The sequence below is a fragment of the Microchirus variegatus genome, assembly GCF_963457635.1.
Source record: "Microchirus variegatus genome assembly, chromosome: 6".
In the NCBI taxonomy this organism is placed as follows: Eukaryota; Metazoa; Chordata; class Actinopteri; order Pleuronectiformes; family Soleidae; genus Microchirus; species Microchirus variegatus.
In genome coordinates, this window is record NC_139807.1 from 23,398,998 (window position 1) to 23,414,960 (window position 15,963).

The following is a 15,963-nucleotide window of genomic DNA, read 5'->3' on the forward strand; positions in this document are numbered from 1 at the left end:
AATAGTAAACTATGCTAGAACAACAATGAGAATCAGCAAAACCAGGAGCTGCTTTTTAGATGAGATTATATTGAGGTGATTTAGTAATAAAGGGGTTCCAGTGACTACAAGCATTTGCACAGATTAGACTGATGTTTTTGAGTGATTTTTTTTTTTTTCTAACCAGTTGCAGTAGATGCAAATTTTCCCTTCATTAACTGAATTCTACTGAGTGATATTTTAAGGCCTCACAAGTGAAAATTGATTCATCTATTGGGGATGAAAACAATTTGATCGAGATGATCATTTTTAACAATTTTCTGTGAAAACATGGAGGAAATAATCAATAGATGATGAAAATAAGCTGCAGCCCCACAGCCATTTTATTGCTTGTAACAGGTACTCATATAACCATTAGAATGTGTGCTGACAATGACATTGCATTTCATATTTGCATGTGAAAAACATGGAAGGCTTGCATGTTTGAAGTGATAGATTTGTGAACATATGTTGTTAGAATGTTAAAATGATTTTTTTCATTTTTGCCATTTATTAGTCTTGCTTTCCTGAACAGCGACATTGAAAGATGAGCCTATGACATTGCAAAGTTTTCTGGGGAGAATCAGATATTTCCTCCGTACAAATCTAATGATATGCTGCTCGTCTGGTCAGGTCTGGTTTGAACAGGGACAAACCCCTGGGATCATGCGGCTGCACCCCATGTGGCCATACTATCAATTATCAGCTGCCTGTCACATCCTCAGGACGTAGGGAATTAGCACCAGCATGCACATTTCGAAATAGGGTTGGCAGTTCAGTGTATCACAATGATATTCAACATGTCTGCTGTGTGAGTAATCATGCTGCATTTAAAGTCCCTTTAACCTCTTCTTCATGGTTGCCCCCTGGCTTTTGTACCGCATCAGATGCAGCTACAAAAGCGTCATAAAACCATATCTAACTTCAACAAACACAGCCATGCTGGATACCGACAGAAAGGTCAGAAACTCAGCTAAATGCTCATATAAACCATTCTTATGTTCACGAAACACAGTCAAAACACAGACAGATCAAACCAGCAGGAGCGAAAGAAACCGTTCCAGCGCACACATTGAAAAGCGGCACCGGAGCGTCAGCGTGCTTATGTAAACAAAAAAATGTGTCGACTGGACAGCGGAGAACCTACAGATTCCAGCTGTACCATTTTTCTCACTCTACGATCAAGATTCACGGATCCGGTCCCAAAATAAGAGCAAAACAACTGACTTTGAAGAAATACAAGCGGAAATGTTGTCTTACCTTTGCTGTTTATCAAAACAAGTTACTTCCACCGGAGTAAAACTGCTTCTCATGAAGAACTACACTTCCCAGCATGCTTTGGGGACAAATCCCAATCTGATTGATCACTTACCTGGTATTTTCCAACAGTATTATTTTGTTACAGAAAAGAGAGAAATCTTTGGTTATTTATTTATGTTCAAATCTGTTCACAGTGTTCCAAAATATTTGTTATTAAATCTAACATTAAGTTGTTATACAAGTAAATGTTTAAATAAACATTTTTTTAATTTAAAAAAATCGTGAAATGTATCAAACCGTGGTTCAAAAATCGTGATACAAATCGAATCGTGAGTTTGTGTATCATTACAGCCCTATTGATGACCCATATGGTTTAGGTGCCGGTGAGCGGATTAATAACGAGACGAAGTGGCCCCATCTGCAGTGGCCCGATATCCACTTGTACCTTATCGACACCCCGAGTCTTTATTCCAAGGAGAACTTAACCACTTCTTCCCGGACCCCCTTTTTGGAGTCCCTGCTTGAAAATGACATGCCCAAACTAAATAGAGTAAACCACTGCAGTTACAAGCTCCATGTGGATTATCTTCGCATCAAAATGAAGATAACACTTGTGAGATTCCACCAGAGGTGTAAGTTTCACTGTAGATGCCACTGTATCAGAGTAAATGTACATAAAACACAGCATAAATGAAGGATTTTTTTCTCTCGCCTAAAAAAATGCATTTTAAAAGCAAATATCACCTTTAAAATAGATATTTTAAATCAAATATCACCTTTAAAATATGCAGTAGGAGCTTAAAAACACATGGAGGTCATATAACAACATGTGGACATGAGCTGTGCAAAGTCTGATGCTGCTGAAATGAAGCAGAGTGAAATAACAGAGGTTTTATTAAAGAGATGTCTGGGCGTTCTCACTTTTGGCACAGCTTGGCACCACCTGTGCCATTTGAGATTTCTTAGGTACCAAATTATTAAAAACCCATTTAATTTTATTTACATGTCACTACAGATCTAAAAAGAGTTTTGACCAAAAAAAATTATATGATAACTTGCTGTAAATTGATGCTTCCTGTGCGGTGCGTTATAATAACTGTGTGGCTTTGTAGCGTCTTCAGTTACGCAGCGCCATAGCTCTGGCTTACCTTGGTCAATTAGGGTGATTGACAGGTCGTTTTAAAACCTCTAAACCGGTAAAATCAGGCCCCGGTCTCCAAATGTGTGTGAATCACTTCATTAGCGAGTCAAAAGGACATAAATGCATATGACACATTTGTGCAGACATTCGTTCTTCTCTATTCAGAACGATCTAATGTCACTCTGGAATGACCAAACAGACCGGGAATAGTCGCTAAAGCCTGCTGGGTAGTGTAGTTATTGTCTTTCTTTTTAATAAACAGCAAATGTAAGACAACATTTCTGGTTGTATTTCTTGAAAGTGAGTTGTTGTTTTGCTCTTATTTTTGGCTGGATCTGTGAATCTTGGTCGGAGAGTACACAAAGTATTCAAATGGTACCATTGGAATCTGTGGATTCTCACGATTTTTTTTGTTTGTTTACATAATCACGCTGATGCTCCGATGCCGCTTTTCAATGTGTGTGTGGTAACTGTGTTTTCCACTCCTGCTGGTTTGATTCATCCCTGTTTAACTGTGTTTTGGGGAACAAGAATGTTTTTATTAGCTTTTAGCCAAGTTTCTGACCTTTCTGTGGGTATGCAGCATGTCTGTTTTTTTTTTTAAGTTTGTCACCGCGTGTGACTGTGATCGGGGGCACCAGGGAAGAAGAGGTTAATGACTTAACAGCTCGGACTCAATGTGCCAGTGGCACAAATGCACAGCAGCCATTTATTGATTATTGATTTAAAGTGACTGGTAATTTCTGTCGCTGCTGGCTAATTTTAGCGCCTGATGCCACTGGCTGTAACAGATCTAAGCATCTGCTCTCTTTCAGCCAAAGAGGGGCAGTAATCCATGAAATGAGCTGCTGTCAAAATTGGGTAGGCCTCAGCAGGCCTCTCAGTTCAGGATGGCACACAGCTGTAGAAGTGGCTCATCCTCCTCCTGTCAGATGAGCTGCAGTGCACACACAGCATCTATCACAGTTATCTGCTGCTATTGCTTTCCACATCCACAATTGACTATGGAGACAGAGAGGCTGTGCTTGTGTTACTGATAGTTAAAGGAAAGTGATTATCTGATTGTTAACAATTAGTAATCATTAGCCCTATGTTGGTCTTTGTCACTTTGCATGCATTTTAGATTTCACCAGAGCAGAGACATGGAACACTCTGATTTATAAGTGCGTTAAACACAATAAGCTCAAGGCTGAAGAGTCAAAGAAGGAGGCCACGCTCTGCTTACACTCCCCCCTGCCAGTCGACAAAGGGGAGAATGTGCTTGCTCATGTTATATGTGACCCGTCACGGACCAAGCGGGAACAAGTCGGCCAAGCGCAAAACGAGTAAAACAGGAAAACTTTTTTTTTTTTCAAAATTAGGGATTTCCGTTTTTTTCAAAATTACACAAGTTGAAGTTTTGAAGAAGCCACTACCTGCTTCAAATCACAGTACTGTGGGTCTTGAAACCATAAACTTTGTGTTTGAATTAAGGTTGTTTTATCGCTGTGAATCACTCCTAGTTTGGGTGTGGCGATCTCACATTCCAGAGCTTTTGTTGCTTTTTCAGCCAATCAGCTGACGATCACAGAGAATACACATGGCTAATTAATATGCAGCTCTCACTCAGAGAGAGCGAGAGTGAGAGGGAGGGGGAGAGAGTGTGTCGAATGTCCAGCGCTTATTTGTGCAGTGTGTGTGTGCAGTGTGAAATTAAACAGAGACGGCTGTGTGTGGACTGTTAGCATTTTAAGCTAGCGATCTTTATGCTAACTTGTTAGCAGACTTCATCGTCTATTCATGCACATAAAGGTGTGGCATTCACACATAATTCAAGCAATACTACTGATCAATCTATACTGATTCAGTTATTAAATGCCTGTTAACATGAACCATGTATTTTTTTTTTTTCAGAATCCTGGGCATAAGGATTGGCATGTGAAGTTGCTGCCAACCCATGTGTCCAAGGCCTCAGTGTGGCGTCTATACATGAGGTCGGCTAAGGCTCTTGATATGTGTATAAATTGATTTCTATACAATAGCCAAATGCTTATATAGACTGCAATATGTAATGTGTAAAATGTGATTTTTTTGGAAAAGTAAAATAATTATTTTCATTGTGGTTCTTGCTGTCAACAGGTAGTGGAACACAGCTCTCCTGAAAGTCGCCTCAATATACCGCAGCTTGTTGGAACGGCAGATGGCAGAGTGATAGTAAAGACCATCGACTGGCAGACACATCTGAGTCCCTACTTTCAAAAGCTCCCACAGATCAAGAGTTATCAGAACTTTAGGTATTTATATTCAAAATTCTGCATTTTATGAATAAAAAAATCACGAATGGACATAATAGTGTTCCATGTGAACAGCGAGCCATGTTTTAAATATCCTGTTGTGTGCTTCTATTCTGTCACAGCTTTGATGCCAACAGACCAGGTGTGGTGCTTGCTCAAACTCACAGTGACGCAGAGCCTATAGAGTTTCAGCTACTGCGCAACCCAGGATTTCTGCCCCCTGTTGACAGTCTTCCCGTCCTGGCCCCACCTGGACTGACCATGGACAGGCAGACGTATCTTTTTGAAAAAATCAGGCCTTTCTGTTCTGATGAGGCAAAAGACTTCACATGCCCAGCACCAAAGGTTACAGCACAGAAGAGGAAGCAGAAGAGGGTGAGCTTGTGATGTCACCATTTAGCCCGCATATCAACTGTGATGGACAGAGTGGGTACAGTCACATTGTGGGGGAGGAACTGGTATTGAAGATGATAATAGAGTCCATGGTCTGGAAAATATTGAACTCTCCTTCACACACTTAGATATATTTTATTTGATATTTGAAGTATGTATCTATCTTTCACCTTTCTTGTTTCTCATTTTTATTCAAGTGCTTTTTGTAACAGAAGAATTTCCCTCTGGGGATCAATAAAGTAAATTCTGATTCTTATCAGTCCACTTTAGTACTTGCAGCAAATAACACTACATTGACATGAACTACATTCATTCCTTTTTTTTTCAAACTGCTACACTGTTTCTGTCCTGTGGTCTAACAGACATCAGATGTCACTGACAGCTAGACTGGGTGGGGGGTTGTGACCATGTTAATGTGATGCAAATGAGCAGCTATTGGCCTGGCTCGTCAAGTAGGTCAAAATCTTTCAGGCTAAATTTCTCCCTAAAGCAGTTTGAGGAGTGTCTACATTCAAATGGCCACATCTTCTTCAAAAATGATCAGATGGACATGTGTTTGACATTGTTGGAAAGCTTAGAAATCACACTTTCGGAATCTGTAAATAACTTCAAATGTCCCGAAGTAGACTTGTGAACGCTTTTGCCATGGCTGGACACATATAGCCGACAGTGCTTAGGAAACCTAAGGGAAGTTAAATATTTCTTTTTTCTGAGGACTTCCGGAGTAGACGCAACGCGCGAGCGCTCCTGCCTCTTCTGCTTCTTTTCCCACTTATCCACTCCTTTATTTAGTAAAATGTACAACTTATACTGAGCTATTAACTTTCATTTAACACACTTCTGCTTCATAATGACTTCGCACAGCGGCAAGTCGGGGAAAAAGGACGACCAAGCCCCGAGCTCGACCATGGAGGCTATCTCTGAGCTACTTGAACAGCACAGGCGGTCGCTAGCCGATGACTTTAGAACGTCTTTCAACCAGCTGGTAAGCAAATTTGACGAGGTTCGCTCCACAGTTGACGAGCATGGCCAGCGCCTTTCGTCTCTCGAGCTCGCCGCGGAGGACACGAGTCAGCGTGTCGGTGTGCTAGAAAATGTCTGCTCTAGCCTGCAGGAAAGTAACGCCAAGCTAACGGCTAAAGTTATCTATTTGGAGGGCCGTAGCAGAAGGCAAAACATTTGCATCCTTGGCCTGGCGGAGTCTCTTGAAGGTGGGCGACCTACAGCTTTTTTCTCCGAGTTGCTGTGTGAGGTTTTTGGGAAGGAACTCTCCCTACTTCTCCGGAGATTGACAGGGCTCATCGCTCGCTAGCACCAAAACCGGCCCCCGGTCAGTGACCGCGCCCCGTCATTCTCCGTCTCCACCGCTACCAGGTCAAGGATCTTCTGATCCGCAAGGCCCGCCGCAGAGGGAAGCTGGATTACCGCAGCCAGCAAGTCCGAGTTGTCGAAGATTATAGCCCCGAAGTTTAAAACCAGCGAGCCGAGTACAGAGAGGTCATGGCGGATCTCTACAACCGAGGGCTCAAACCATCTCTCCTTTATCCCGCGTGGCTCCGCATTACACTTCCCGACAGGGACAAGAAGTGGCTACGCTTGACCGGCGAGGCACGGAAATATATCGATGGCCTGCCTTCATCTCTTCCACCGTAAATGACTGTTAGATGTCTATGCCTGGCTGTATTTGCTTACATGCTATATTCACTTTGGACACCATCGTATACGATTGTCATGCGAGTATAAGTGAACTGCTACATGCGGCTGGGGGAATACTGCCAGTCTATGTTAATCTCTTGAAGCAGCATATTTATTTCTTGTTCTGCTATATAACTTTATAATGCTAACGGTTCATAAGAGATTTTGAAAAAAAATTTGGATCACTAATATGTTTGTGTTTAGGGATGCACAGATTAATCGGCCAGTGATCGGAACCGGACGATTTTCACGTGACCGGCCGATCAGACAGAATATTCCGATTTTAATAAGCCGATCAAAATGCACCCGCATCGCGCAGCATCAGCAACACACGTACACGCACATGTAGTATATACCAGTTCACACTGAATACGTTTTTTTTCCGTTATGATATGATTTTTAATATACGGCCGTACCGGTGTATTTGATTACACAACATCCGCGCACCCGCAGCGCTGTGGCGGTGCTGCGCCGCTGCTGTCTGCTTTGCGAGTGAGCGCTCTGCATGTAAACATTTCATTAATGTTTATATATTTGTTTCAATCACTGAACGAAGCCTGGCATATTTAAGACAAGAGTCAGGACCTTAAATCACTTGCACAAAACTTTTGATCAGCATTTGCAGAGAGCGCGAGGCATTGTTGGCACGGGGCGGGGGAGAGAGAGAGAGAGCGAGAGAGAGAGAGAGAGAGAGAGAGAAAGCAAGCGAGCGAGAGAGAGAGAGAGTGAGGTCATTTACTTATTTGTGTGTAGGTACTATGTTGTAAAATATGTTTAAGCTTAAATAAACTACACATACAGGTAGTGATTAATTGTTGTATTTTTAGTTGGATATTGGATGTGAACAACATGGTTCCATAACACTGCACCTTTTAAGGTGTGTGTGAATATTCCACAGCATTGTTTAGTTCTATTTTATAGTGGTAATCTGTTCAAAAAGTCACACTTTAAGTTATTATGTTCCATGGTAGCATGTTCAAATGTATCATGACAATTGTTTTTTGTATTTTATATATACTTCTATTTTATAGTGATTCGTTTTGTATTTTTAGTTGGATATTGGATGTGAACTGATTGTATTTCTATGTTAAAATGTTCTATTAAGGAGAAAAGATGCAAAAATATATATCTTTCTGTATGCTGAAAAGTGGTTTAAAAAATTTAAATCGGAATCGGCTAAAATCGGTATCTGCAGGTCATACTTCTTGAAAAATCGGTAATCGGAATCGGCCCCAAAAATGGCAATCGGTGCATCCCTATTTGTGTTTGTGGAATAGTTCATATATGGTCCTAGGAGTGTTAAGTGCATTTTAACCCTTTACAATAAGGAGCTGAAGATAGGGGGGGTAAGTGACCGGAAGATTTTTGAGGGGTAAATAATGAGAGTTTTGAAGAGCTTGCTGCTACGTTCTCTGGCAGCTGTCTTGTTTTGTGGTGGGGGGGGGGGGTTTTCCTATGCCAGTACTGGTTCATTAACCTACACAAGCCATGTACTGATCATTCCTGGTTTTATTATGTCCTTTATTTTCCTGGAGTTTTGTTTTCTTCTACACTAATAATTATGCATGTTCAGTTGTAGACATTGAGTAGATGATTGAACTTTGTTAGTTGGAATGTCAAGGGTTTGAATCATCCTGTTAAAAGGAGGAGAGTATTTTCAAATATAAAGCAATTCAAACCGGCAATTGTTTTTTTTACAAGAGACACACATTTGCGGTTCTGATAACACTCGCCTGATGTCGCGGTGGGCGGGGCAGCACTTCCATTCCTCTTTCCAGGCAAAGGCCAGGGGGGTTTCAATCCTTGTCGATCAAAGCATCCCCTTTGTGCATCACAATGTTATATCAGATACTAATAAAGATGTCATGGTTAACGGTGTAACGGTAAACCCCGATAAAATTTTTGACGATAATAATTACCGTCTTCATTTCAAAAAAAATTATTATCCCAGTGAATAACCGCGCCCGCGGTGTAGGCGCACTCTGTAGGCACCGGCGCACTCTGTAGCCGGCTACAACCCGATGTTCAAACCTTAATCTAAGCTGGAATCATGGCCGAAGGAGGAGACGACAGCCCTCAGGACATATACGTATATGAAAACTCACCCATAACAGTATAGCGAGGTGCTGACGTCACCTCATCATCTCAGACAACTACCGTGTCTGTCCTCCTCTCTTTCAGCCACTGAATAATCTTCTGTTTGTTGTTTTTGTGACGATGAAGTCTGCTAACACGTTAGCATAAAGATCGCTAGATTAAAATGCTAACAGTCCACACACCAGCAGTCTCTGTGCTTTCTTTTTCATTGTGAAGATGTTCAGCCACAGACAATTATTTGTTTATTTGTTCAATTAAGGCACTATCTCTCCCCTTTCTCTCGCTCTCTCTGCATGCATGTTAATTAGCCATGTGTATTCTCCGTGATAGTCAGCTGATTGGCTGAAAAAGCAACAAAAGCTCTAGAATGTGAGATCGTCACACCCAAACTAGGATTGACACACAGCGATAAAACAACCTTAATTCAAACACAAGGTTTATGGTTTTAAGACCCACAATACTGTGTCAATAATGTTAACATGATAGTACAGCTGCAGCGCCCACCGCCAGCATATTAAAAATGCATGGCTTTTAGGACTATCAATGCTTTCTGAACATATTCACACACTTTTTAAAAAAATACCGCGATAATACTGAAAACCGCGATAATTTTGGTCACAATAACCGTGAGGTTCAATTTTCATACCGTGACACCCCTAGATACTAATGGTCGTTTTGTCATTGTCACAGGGAAATTATACAATACAATGATGGTGCTTGCTAATGTCTATGCTCCAAACGTAGACGATGTGGGTTTCCTGGAATGATTTTGTTCTTCTCTCCCGGATTTGAGCTCATATTCTCTAATACTTGGTGGGGATTTCAATTGTTGGTTGGATCCAGTGCTCGACCGGTCTTCACTCAACCCTGTCTCAATTAGTGGGTATGCTTCATTCATTCAGTCCTTTTTATCAGATTTTGGTGTCTGATGTTTGGCGTTCCCTCCATCCAAATAAGAGAGAGTATTCGTTCTTCTCCCACGTTCACCATACCTTCACTAGGATTGACTACTTTTTCATTGGTAACGAACTGATACCATTGGCGCGCTCCTGCGCTTATCAGGGCATAGTGATATCGGATCATGCTCCTGTTGTGCTAGCTTTCGCATTGCCTGACCTCCCTCAAGTTAAAAAACACTGGCGCTTAAATTCAACTCTCCTGTCAGATAATGACTTTGTAAACTTCATGAAGGACCATATATCCTTATTCTTTCAGACTAATATCTCTGCCGATACGTCCAGCCTAGTAGTTTGGAATGCTTTTAAAGCATACGTTAGAGGGCAAATTATGTCCTACACTGCAAATATGAAGAAAAAGGCCCACCGTGAACGACTAAAATTAGCTGATCAGATTAAGGAAATAGATGACCAATATGCCCAAGTCAAGGACCCTGACTTAAATAAAATGCGTGTGGAGCTTCAAACCAAATTTGACTTATCTTCAACCTATCTCGTTGAACGCCAACTTTCAAGGAGTAACAGCTTGTTTTACATCCACAGTGAAAAATCTTCTAAGTTGTTAGCTAATCAGCTGAGAGGACTCAAAGCAAAGGGTCATATTACGAGTATCAAAATGGAGGATGGTAAGGCTACCTCTGACCATGCAAGGATTAATGACACATTCAGGAGTTACTACTCACAACTCTACACCTCTGACTTCTCGAATAATTTTACATCAATGAATAACTTTCTGAATCAGCTTAACATTCTTACTCTCTCCCACGACAGCAAGATGAGGCTAGACGAACCCATAACAAAAGAGGAGATAGACGCAGCCATTTCCTCGCTTCAGTCAGGGAAATCCCCGGGACCGGACGGGTTTCCCACAGAATTCTATGATGCTTGACTCCTTCAAGCAGGGTAAGCTCCCGGCATCATTTTGTGAAGCGTGTATCACCCTTATTGCAAAGAAAGACAAGGACCCGACTGAGTGTTCTTCATATAGGCCAATTTCTTTATTAAACGTTGATGTTAAAATTCTGGCTAAAATTTTGGCCCGAAGGTTGGAGAACGTTTTACCATCCGTTATTTCTGAAGACCAAACTGGTTTTGTCAAACATCGCTACTCCTATTTCAACATACGTCGGTTATTTGACATTTTATATCACCCCTCCGGTTGAAACTCCTGAATGTGTCCTTTCTTTAGACGCGGCGAAAGCGTTTTACCGGATAGAGTGGGCATACCTATTTGAGACCTTAAAGAAATTAGGCTTCGGTCTGAATTTTGTCACTTGGATAAAATTGCTATATTCAAGCCCCACTGCTTCGGTCCTTACGAACTCCCAGCTGTCACAACCCTTTAACCTCCATCGAGGAAGCCGACAGGGGTGTCCTCTTAGCCCTCTGTTATTTGACCTGGCCATAGAACCGTTGGCGATAGCAATCCGCAGTTTTGAGAATATTTCTGGTATATGGAGGAATGGAGTAGAACATAAAGTGGCTCTATATGCAGATGACTTGTTGGGTTTTATTTCGCGTCCCGATATCTCTTTACCTGCCATGTTATCTCTAATGAACGATTTTAGCCAGTTTTCGGGATACAGATTAAATCTGAGCAAGTCTGTACTGTTTCCTGTCAGTTAGGGGACGCAGGCATCAGACTACTCCATCTATCCTTTGAAGGTTTGTAGAAGACAAATTCACTTATTTGGGTATTACAGTTACGAAGAAACACAAGTGTCTTTTCAAAGAAAACTTTCTTACCCTGCTAAATCACACTAGACGGTGCCTGGCGCAGTGGTCACCCCTTTCTATGTCCTTGGTCGGCCGAATTAATTCCATCAAAATGAATATTCTCCCTAAATTTTTGTATGCTTTCCAATCAGTTCCGACCTTCATTCCAAAATCATTTTTCGATACATTAGATTCCGCTATATCATCCTATATGTGACCCGCCACGGACCAAGCGGGAACATGTTTTTTTTTTTCAAAATTAGAGATTTCCGTTTTTTTCAAAATTACAAAAGTTGAAGTTTTGAAGAAGCCACTACATGCTTCAAATCACAGTATTGTGGGTCTTAAAACCATAAACTTTGTGTTTGAATTAAGGTCGTTTTATCACTGTGAATCGCTCCTAGTTTGGGTGTGGCGATCTCACATTCCAGAGCTTTTGTTGCTTTTTCAGCCAATCAGCTGACGATCACAGAGAATACACATGGCTAATTAATATGCAGGAGAGGAGGAGAGAGCGAGGAGGGGAGAGAGAGTGTCTGGAACTTTCCAGCGTATGTGTGCAGTGTGTGTGTGTGTGTGCAGTGTGTGTGTGTGCAGTGCGAAATTAAAGCGTGATTATCATCAAAGCAGTCATCATCAAAGCTTTGTTTGACAAAGGAAGGCAAAGAGAACAGGACAATAAGTCAGCTGTGACTGAGCAGCTTCTTCACAAGGACAGAGAAAGCACAGAGACTGCTGTGTGTGGACTGTTAGCATTTTAAGCTAGCGATCTTTATGCTAACGTGTTAGCAGACTTCATCGTCACAAAAACAACAAACAGATGGATTATTCAGCGGCTGAAAGAGAGCAGGACACACACGGTAGTTGTCTGAGATGATGACGTGATCTCCTATCTAATTGGACTTTTGGAGGCGAACAGACGTAAAACTGCGACGAAAAGGAAGCACGCCCGGACCTCTTATCTGATCGTAGACACTGAAGTCTGCCGGAATACCTTTCAGTTTCTTATTGGGTGAGTTTTCATTAACGTTGTTAATCTATGTTATGTTAGTGTTCATTCAAAGTCACATACAGACGCACATAGGGACGCTGTCTTTTAATAATCCACTGTGCGTTTCATAACGCCGTTTGGCTACATTGTTATTAGCTCGCTAGCTCGGTACTGTATTATTACAATGAGAATGATGCGCACATCGAAACTTTTGTTCGGTCAGATGAGCGTATTATAAGTCGTAAGAGGAGCATGTCACGGCCCTCTTTGAGATTTTGTACACCCGCAGGTTCAGTTCACCTAACCCAATTCAAATGCTTTGAGACGAAACTCCCGTGTTCGAAACCTAACATTGCATTGAATGATGTGTGAATGCCACACCTTTGCATGCATGAATCACACATGATTAACACAATGTGTGATGAACGTGTTAATTACACGTGCAATTCATGCACATAAAGGTGTGGCATTCACACATAATTCAAGCAATACTAATGATCAATCTATACTGATTCAGTGATTAAATGCCTGTTAACATGAACCATGATCTGAAACAAGTATTTTTTTTTTTTTTCAGAATCCTGGGCATAAGGATTGGCATGTGAAGTTGCTGCCAACCCATGTGTCCAAGGCCTCGGTGTGGCGTTAATACATGAGGTCGGCTAAGGCTCTTGGTATGTGTAAAAATTGATTTCTATACAATAGCCAAATGCTTATATAGACTGCAATATGTAATGTGTAAAATTTCTTTTTTTGGGGGGAAAAGTTAAATAATTATTTTCATTGTGGTTCTTGCTGTCAACAGGTAGTGGAACACAGCTCTCCTGAAAGTCGCCTCAACATTCCGCAGCTTGTTGGAACGGCAGATGGCAGAGTGATAGTAAAGACCATCGACTGGCAGACACATCTGAGTCCCTACTTTCAAAAGCTCCCACAGATCAAGAGTTATCAGAACTTTAGGTATTTATATTCAAAATTCTGCATTTTATGAATAAAAAAATCACGAATGGACATGATAGTGTTCCATGTGAACAGTGAGCCATGTTTTAAATATCCTGTTGTGTGCTTCTATTCTGTCACAGCTTTGATGCCAACAGACCAGGTGTGGCGCTTGCTCAAACTCACAGTGATGCAGAGCCTATCGAGTTTCAGCTACTGCGCAACCCAGGCTGCCCCCTGTTGACAGTCTTCCCGTCCTGGCCCCACCTGGACTGACCATGGACAGGCAGACGTATCTTTTTGAAAAAATCAGGCCTTTCTGTTCTGATGAGGCAAAAGACTTCACATGCCCAGCACCAAAGGTTACAGCACAGAAGAGGAAGCAGAAGAGGGTGCGCTTGTGATGTCACCATTTAGCCGCATATCAACTGTGATGGACAGTGGGTACAGCCACATTGTGGGGGAGGAACTGGTATTGAAGATGATAATATAGTCCATGGTCTGGAAAATATTGAACTCTCCTTCACACACTTAGATATATTTTATTTGATATTTGAAGTATGTATCTATCTTTCACCTTTCTTGTTTCTCATTTTTATTCAAGTGCTTTTTGTAACAGAAGAATTTCCCTCTGGGGATCAATAAAGTAAATTCTGATTCTTATCAGTCCACTGAAGTACTTACAGCAAATAACACTACATTGACATGAACTACATTCATTCCTTTGTTTTCAAACTGCTACACTGTTTCTGTCCTGTGGGCTAACAGACATTAGATGTCACTGACAGCTAGACTGGGTGGGGGGTTGTGACCATGTTAATGTGATGCAAATGAGCAGCTATTGGCCTGGCTCCTCAAGAAGGTCGAAATCTTTCAGGCTGAATTTCTCCCTAAAGCAGTTTGAGGAGTGCCTACATTCAAATGGCCACATCTTCTTCAAAAATGATCAGATGGACATGTGTTTGACATTGTTGGAAAGCTTAGAAATCACACTTTCGTAATCAAATGTAAATAACTCCAAATGTCATGTATGGAAAGGAAAGCGCCCTCGGCTAAATAAGGTCCATCTCCAAAAGCCTTAGGGAGAGGGGGGTATGGCGTTGCCTAATTTTCGTTTTTATTACTGGGCAGCCAACATTTGCTGTCTTATGTTTTGGTCATGCTTTCACGGTCGATCTGAATGCCCCTCATGGGTGGCGATGGAGTTGGGCTCTGCCAAAGGCTTTTCAGTTTTGGCACTTCTTGGATCTAAACTTCCTCTCCCACCAAGTCAACCCATAGATAATCCGGTCGTTCGGCATAAGTTGAGGGTGTGGGCTCAGTTCAGGAGACATTTTGGCTACTCTGGTTTTTGCCTTTCGAGTCCCATTTCTGCCAATAATTTTTTTCAACCTCCTCTATTAGACCCAACATTTCAGGAATGGGGACTGGGTATTGAGCGTTTCAGGGATCTTTTCATAGATAATAGCTTTGTATCATTTGAGCAACTTACTGAAAAGTTTAAACTTCCAAAGTCTCACTTTTTCAGGTATCTGCAAATAAGACACTTTCTTCGCTGTCAGATACCAAGTTTCCCTCAGACTCCTGATGTGAACATTGCTGATGCACTTCTCAATTTGCAGCCATCATGCAGCCATCACGCCCAGCAGCTTATTTACAACAAGCTGCTGGGCATAAGGCGGGCACCACTCGACAAAATTAAAAACGCATGGGAACAGGATTTGAACCTATCTCTGTCAGAAGTAATATGGGACACAATTTTCCAACTGATTAACTCAACTTCTCTTTGTGCTCGTCACTGCTTGCTACAGTTCAAAGTTGTACACAGGACCCATATATCCAAAGCCAAATTATCTCGTTTTTGCCCAGATGTGGATCCCTGTTGTGACAAATGTAAGCGAGAGGAGGCTTCACTTATCCACATGTTTAGGACATGTCCTAGTCTGGAGAAATACTGGAGGGAAGTTTTCCAAACCTTATCTCTAATTGTCAGTTTTAACATGGAGCCCAACCCTCTGGTCGGTCTTTTCGGAACCATGGGGGAGGTCGATGTGCGCCTGACCCCAGCTAAAAGGCGAGCTCTGTCATTTGCCTCTCTCCTGGCTAGGCGTGCAAAATTGTTGAGGTGGAAAGATGCTGTCCCGCCCACCCACGCTCAGTGGCTGAGCTATGTTATGTCATGTTTAAACCTTCAACCTTTGGGGGTGGGGTTAGGGCTAGATAAGTTCTCTCACTGTGTGCTTTTGTCTTGTACTGTTATTTTCTCTCGCTTTTATGGATGTTTATGATAATTTCTCTTGTCCTATGGGTTTAATGGCTTAAACCTTTAAGCCATTAAAGGTTTAATCAATTAAACAATGTTGATAGGGGTTAATTGAAAACTAAATGCAATGGATAAAGTTGCATTCAGTTTGCTCATCCTTAACCAGCACTTGGGTTTTATATTAGCAGAGGGCTAACCTCAACTAAAGCGCTTACGTAGTT

The 15,963-nt window shown here is 41.7% G+C and overlaps 1 protein-coding gene across 1 annotated transcript in view; it reads right to left on the minus strand.

The window, feature by feature from the left end:
- The window catches only part of plch2a (phospholipase C, eta 2a), a gene marked incomplete at its 3' end in the record, with an annotated part of 183,410 nt that overhangs the window by 140,391 nt on the left and 27,056 nt on the right, over positions 1-15,963 (minus strand). The window lies entirely within an intron of this gene.